The following is a 7,569-nucleotide window of genomic DNA, read 5'->3' on the forward strand; positions in this document are numbered from 1 at the left end:
CTTGCGAAACAGGTTAAAACACTAGCAGTCGTTTTTAACGAAAATTTAACTTGGGACGCTCATGTTGACCTTGTAGCTAAAAAGTTGGCGAGGGCATGTGGAATGATTTGCAGATTGCGACAGGTGATTCCACCGAAACTCAAGCTTCTTCTATATAATGCCTTATTCCTCCCGCATATAAACTACTGTAACCTTGTTTGGGGGACAACATCTCGAACAAACATTCACAAATTACTTGTAATACAGAAAAAAGTTATTCGCCATATCGCAAATGCCCCATACGATTCCCATACGCGGGATTTGTTTCAGTCACTTAATGTCCTTTCTGTCAGGCATGCCTACACATTTAACCTGCTCTTAAAATACAAGAGCAGCTTAAAACACACAAATGAGCATTTTCTTCGAATGAGCTGCCTCAAAAAACCTTTGCAGCTGCCGTACAGCGTAAGGCAAAGAGAAATATGGGATTTGCCATTTTCCCGAACCAATAATGGTTTTAACAGGTTACAATATCGTGTACCATTCCTGCTAAATAGCCTTGAAAAGAGGCATATAGACCCGAGGACCATCACTAGAAAACACTGGAAAGAATTTTTAATGGCAAACGACGGTCTTCAACTTTAATAAAGAAAAGAAAAAGAAAGGGAAAAGGCGAAGGGAAAAAATGTTATGTAAACGTTTTCTATTATATTGCAGATTACTTGTTTTCGTATTACCTTTGTATGATTCTTTTATTGTCTGTACGACCTGAATGAAAATGGTCTAAATTGGACCAGAAATGCGTTTTTGTTTCCTTCGTTTTCCTGTATATGTTTTCAGACATGTTGGCCTGTACGTGGGATGCTATTGTACGCGAATACATTTGTCATACATTCCTTTTCCTGTATATGTTTTCAGACATGTTGGCCTGTACGTGGGATGCTATTGTACGCGAATACATTTGTCTTGCTTTTTTCTGTGAGATGCAACACATATATGTAAACAATATGTATTTACAATGAGTGTAAAATCTTCGCGCTGCCAGTCAAACAGGGGCAAGGGCCTCGTCAAGCTGCTTGTAGCAGCTTTTTTGCTCTTGTCCCAGCATTCTTTTTTTTTTTTTTTCATACGCGGAAGAATGCTGAATAAAGATTTTGATTTGATTTGATATGCGCAACAGCCCGGCATAGCGCTAGCACATAGAGCAGGAAACACAGCGTACAACGTTCGCTACGCCGAGCTAAAGCGCCGAGCCAGCCGTGCTCAGGAGGAAAATGGCACGAACGAAAAAGAAAAACACAAGCAAAACTCAAGATCCGCGCGTTTCCAAGGGCAACGGCAGGGAGATCAATCGTCGTGCAGAAAAACGGGGGCAAAACTGGTTACCGCGGGGGAACGCGCAAGGGGCGAGGAGGTCGCGCGGCGGCGGCAGAGTTCAAAGAGTGTCGCTACTTTCAAATTATCAACGGACTTTAAGGCGGGGTAAGCACACAGGCGAAATGAGCGCCTCGCCAGCCTCGCGTCGGCTGCATCTCTACCACCGAAGTGAAAGTGAGCCCGTTTCGGGTATCGCGCGCTTTCTGCGAGCGTCAAAGAATGAATCTTTATCATGAAAACAATGTTATGTCAGCCCACATCATTACTCCTGTGAAATTTTACGGGCCCAGTTTGCACTGTATCGAGATTCAAACGCGTTTTGTCTGTGCGCATTTCGTGAGCTGGCTTTCGGTGTTAGGGGCTAGTGGGGGGCTTCGAAATAATTTCGACCACTTCGGGTTCTTTAACGTGCACTGACATCATACGGCACACGGGCGCCTTGCATATCACCTCCCTGAAAATGCGACCGTCGTCCTCGAGATCAGCAGTCAATCACCCTATGCGTGCCGTAAGACCTGTAAACTGCAGACATTACCTGATAACGTCTGAACGTACTTGCAAAGCACTTCTTGTCTGAGCTTGCAGACCTGTAGCATGTCATTTTGACGCTCATATAAGCAATTTACTATGATTGCAGACAGTGAAGCAACAGATCTGGTCATGAAATCGTTTATTTACAAGTGAGTAAAAAAAAATTTACAATACACAAGGTTTCAGTGTTTTCCGTTTCTTCTCACTGCTCTGCTGATTGACTCCTTTAAGCAAAAAGTGAATCCTTGTGAGGCAATAAAAACGTATAACTGAGGCTGTCAGGGCAGCAGAATGGTCTAGGCAGCCAATCTTTGACATTTAACCAATTGACTGCAAAATCTCGGCCACAGCTTTGGCATGCTAGCGTGTTGCACTGAATTAAAAATTATGGGGTTCTACGTGCCAAAACCACGTTCTGATTATGAGGCACGCCGTAGCGGAGGGCTCCGGAAATTTTGACCACCTCGGGTTCTTTAACGTGCACATAGATCTAAGTACACGGGCGTTTTCGCATTTCGCCCCCATCGAAATGCGGCCGCCGTGGCCGGGATTCGATCCCACGACCTCGTGCTCAGCAGCCCAACACCATAGCCACTGAGCAACCACGGCGGGTGTTACACTGAATAAACGGGTGAGTTTGTTTTCAAGGGCATTGTCCAGTTTATAGAACGATTCTGAGGGATATAAAAGGCCCTCAAGCTCCCACTCTTTGGATGCCTCTGGTGGAAGCTCTCTGGGGATATTGCCTTTACGGTGCTTCGCAGTCTTCACAATGTGTGGCCAAAACACGCCTTCTCGCCACATAACCTGCAATGTAATAAACTAGCCGTGCGGTGCTCAACATAACTTTGGTGGTCCACAGCATCTCGCCCTCGAATGACGGGAGGAACACTTCAAAACAGGCGACGAGACCAACTGACAGCGGATGGATGGATGGAAGGTAGGAGCGTCCCCTTTGAAACGGGGCGATGGCAGTTGCCACCATGCTCAGATTTTTATTTTGCCTTTTATTTTTATCTGTGTTGTGTGTTATTGAAATTCTCGATTTTCTTTAAATACGTCTTCCTACCCTTTTAACCTTATGTCACCTCTCTGCTTTTGAGCCACCAATCCTCCAATCGCCTTTTGCTAATTTCCACCGCACCTTTATTTACATGACTATCATTATCTCTGAACCCTAGGGCCTCAGGAAGGGTGACTGTGGCCGCATCGACATCGGGGTTGATACCATCACATTTTAGTATGAGGTGTTCCATTGTTTCTACATATTTACCACACACAGTACATGTGTCTTCTTCTTCGTTAAATTTCTTTTTATAGCTCCGCGTTCTAAGACATCCTGATCTAGCTTCAAAGAGTAGGGCACTGCCTCTTGAGTTATCATAAAACGCTTCCTTCCTGATCTGGTGTTTCCAGTTTCGATATAGTTCTACACTATGCTTATTTCCCATTGAATTTATCCAATTTTTACCTTCCGCATTTTTAACCTGTCGTTTAATGCTCTGTCCTTTTTCGTCCTCGTGTCTGGCATACTTACTGGTTAGCTTTCTAGTTCTTTTCCGCCATTGTGAGTCAACGCTCTTTCTGTATAGGTATTTAAACACCTTAGCTGCCCACCTGTTATCATCCAATTTCCTCAGACGTTTTTCGTATAGGATTTTACTCTGAGCTTCCCGTGCTTCGAATGACGCCCAGCCCATATCTCCCTGTACTGCTTCGTTTGTGGTTTTCCCGTGGGCACCTAGTGCTAACCTTCCCACAGCTCTCTGATTTACCTCTAGTCTCGACTGAACCTCTGCCCTTAAACACAGGACCGCATTCCCGAAAGTAAGCCCCGGCACCATTACTCCCTTCCAAATGCCTCTCAGTACCTCATACCTGTTGTAACCCCACAATGCCTTATGTTTCATTATCCCGGCATCTCTTCGCCCTTTTGCTATTAGAGACTGTTCGTGCTTTTCCGTGTACATCTGCCCTTTGTTTATCCAAACCCCGAGATACTTGTATTCGGCCACTCGGGGTATTTCGTGGCCTTGTATTGTAAGCTCCTGATCAGTTGTATCGTTGAAAAACATCCCACCGGACTTTGCTGCACTAAAACTGAAACCTAAACTGTCTCCTTCGTCCCCACAGTAATTAACCAGAGTTTGCAAATCTTCCTGGCTATCTGCGAACAGTACAATATCGTCCGCATACATTAAACCCGGTAGTCGTTGGTCAACAACCTTTTCGCCTAATCTGTACGACAGATCATACCCTAGATTGCTTCGTTGTAACCTTCTTTCCATGCTTATCATATAAAGCATGAACAGCAGCGGTGATAGAGGACAACCTTGCCTTAATCCTTTGTGAACCTCGACAGTTGTCGTACTCTTGATTCCTTCCCATGTTATTTCAACATTATTTTCTCGATATAGTTCCTGTAGAAAATCAATTACCTCATTACCGATACCTTCAGCTTTTAATATGTTCCACAGGAGTTCCCTGTTCACATTGTCGTATGCACCACTTATGTCCAGGAAGGCTAAATACAGAGGTCTATTTTCCGCCTTAGCTATTTCTATGCACTGGGTAAGCACGAACAGGCTATCATCTAAGCGCCTACCACTTCTGAACCCGTTCTGAAGTTCTCCAAGTATTCTATTACTTTCTACCCATGACTGCATTTTTAATTTCACCGCCTGCATCGCCAGCCTATATAAAACTGATGTTATCGTAATTGGTCGGAAAGATTTTATGTTCTTCTTATCACCTTTTCCTTTATAAATCAAATTCATTTTACTCTGTTTCCAGCTGTGCGGAATTTGCTTATTTGTTATGACTGCCTCCAATGCTTTTATCAGCGTTTCCTTGCTTCTTGGGCCAAGTTCATTAATTAACTTGATTGGAATTTCGTCTATCCCCGCGGACGTGCATTTTGGAACATTTGCCTCCGCCTTTTTCCAGTTAAGACTGGTCAATTCTAAGCTGTTTTCTATTATGCTATTCTGTGTTGCTCCCTCACTTGGGGCGATTACCCTATCGTCTTTCCTAAATGACTCTGCTATAACTGAACCAATGTAGCGGAGGGCGCAGGCCAGCGCCGCGAGCAGCAGCGCCACACACATGGCGGCCATCACTACAATAAATACATCTGTATTTGGTAAATGCCTATGTGTGCATATTGTTTTGATGTTTCTATGCATTAGGAAAAATAAGTATTGCTGAAAATATGACAAATTCATTATGAGACGCATTTCGGCCATATTTTTTTGTTACTTTCGAGGCGATGGCAGCGCTAAAGATGCGTTACGGTTTGTTTCAACGGAGCCCATCTGGAGACCGTGTAGCACCGATACATATCCCTTGAACTAATGTGCCTTTGAAAGCTCAATGCTCCTTAACTTCAAAGGTCCTTTGGCATGCTCGCGTGACTGGGGTATTGAGTCGTTGAATCTAAAACCCCTATTTCGTAAAGTAGCGACACACTCCCTGTTTCTCCCCTCGTTCACGCTCCCTCCTCGACCTTGGCGCAAACTATGGCGCTGATGCACGCCGCGAGGGCCCACGTGATGCTATTCGGCTAATGACGCGGTGTCGGCCAGAGCGCGCGAGGAGGCGGCATTCTTCACAGCGTGCCACTACTCCACGAAGTTTACGGGGCTTTAGTTGGACCTAGAAAATATTTTCGTCCCGCAATTTTTGTGCTCCAATTTACACGCGTTCAATAGACATCAACGTACACAGCAAAATAATCCTCTGGTGTTTCGGCTCGTCGCGGCGAGCTTCGAGTGAGAATTTCCATCGCATGCAAATCTTTTCTGCTTTACATACTACCCGATGCCATGAACGTGATCGGCCTCGTACAAGCGTTGACCTTTCTTGCGAGCAAACGAACGATAACTCGTTTTTCGTTCCATAAGAATTTGTTCACGTACCAGACAGCACGTTGTTGAAAACTGAGGGCGCAGCACAAATGGAGAAGAGTTAAAGAATGCAAATGACAGTACCAGTCTATTTGCACCGCGAACTGCCATCCTTCTCGCTTCACCATCCGCGTATGGTGCACGGTGGTTTATCGCACGTGGACTGACACATCACGGAAAAGATTGACCTGGAGTGTGCCTACAATTGATACCGTGATAAAAATGAAAGCCGTGCTAGGCACTAGTCTACAGCGCCGCCTGCGTAGGTTTTTTCACACACCCACACAACTACGTACTCGCCCAGTTTTCTACATTACCCTGCATTTAGTGGTGGAACAGCCATTTTATCTTTCGGCGCGGCGCCTATATAACAGGTATGCGCTCAAGTGAAATAGCCAACGGAGCCGGAATTACGCGAATCGAGGCATTCGGGCCAAAAATGAGTACGCTTTAATGGAAAGTTCACGGAGTGAATATCGTGCTGCAAGACCAAATCTACCATTTATACGTGCAGCAGGCGTTGCATGTTCGGCACACTTCACGCACGCAATAAAATTGAGTCACTTTAGCATACGTATAAGAGAATGAAGGCAAAAAAGCCTGCGCGCTCCCAAGATTCTCATTCGAATCTCGGCTCACGAGAAAGAAAATCCGACAAAATTTAAAGGTGGCGGGTTCGATGCCTGAACGCTACCTCTACTTCGCCGTAACACCAGAAGTAGTGGGCACAAGCATCTTAATAGCAAAGGTTCGACCCCCAATCTTGGTGCCGAAACGACAGACTGTCGAAGTTTCGACTGAAGAGACATCTAAAGACAGTTTAAAATTGGCAGCACATCTTTACGAATGGTTGGTGGCTTTCACATGATTAGCAATGGTTTACGAAGGGCGTATAATTTGAGATTATGAAAAGCAGCACAACCTAGTGACCAAAGCTGGCAGGAAGGTCAATTCGAGTGGCACACGCCCAGTGGCCCAATGTTGGCGTGACCGAGGTTCACTGAAAAGCAGCACATATGCAGAGTTGCCCATCCAGCAAACCAAGTTGGTCCGATGGTCGGTTTTGAACCTGGTACCCCCTGCACAGTAGCGCTATGCTCTACCCATTTGACTCAAGTTGGTGTTACTGATAAATTAAGAAAGCTTGCAGAAGTTGGGTATGTTTACAAGACCACGCTTTCAGATGTGGCGACTAAACTCAAGTTACAGTGAATACGTACACAGATTATTTCAAACATGTACAATCTTGTTGCATAACTACCATGGAACATGTGAAAGGGGAATTAAGCACAACCACAGAATCTGTTCTTCCAAATGTGCAAGGTTGCAAAAGTACATGCATAAGCTTGTATGTCAGCTTGAGTACACGTTTCTAGATTTTCTTGAAGTGGCACTGCCAACAACTATGTTCCATGTGGCACTGCCAACCATGTTAGACTGGCCATTATCCAAAGCTTGTTTTTGATCAGACATACTCCTGAAGCTACCACTGGGCCACCCTAGTAGAAGGAATACTGAACTGCAGCACACACACACACACACACAAAATAGCTGCACAGTGGCAGTGCATCCACGGGAGAGAAATGCAACAAAATCACAACAGCGAACGGAGAGCAGGCTGCATCAGCTATATCCGCAGATAAGGGCTACAGATATAGCCGAATGACAATGGTGTTCTTTAGGTTTTAGAATTAGTTTTACTACAGAGGCAGCATCAACAGAAGCCTTTAGCTCTTGAGCTTCATTTGACATTCGCTGAAATGCGGTTTCGGAGCAG

This window comes from Dermacentor andersoni, chromosome 1 (assembly GCF_023375885.2).
Source record: "Dermacentor andersoni chromosome 1, qqDerAnde1_hic_scaffold, whole genome shotgun sequence".
Classification (NCBI taxonomy): Eukaryota; Metazoa; Arthropoda; class Arachnida; order Ixodida; family Ixodidae; genus Dermacentor; species Dermacentor andersoni.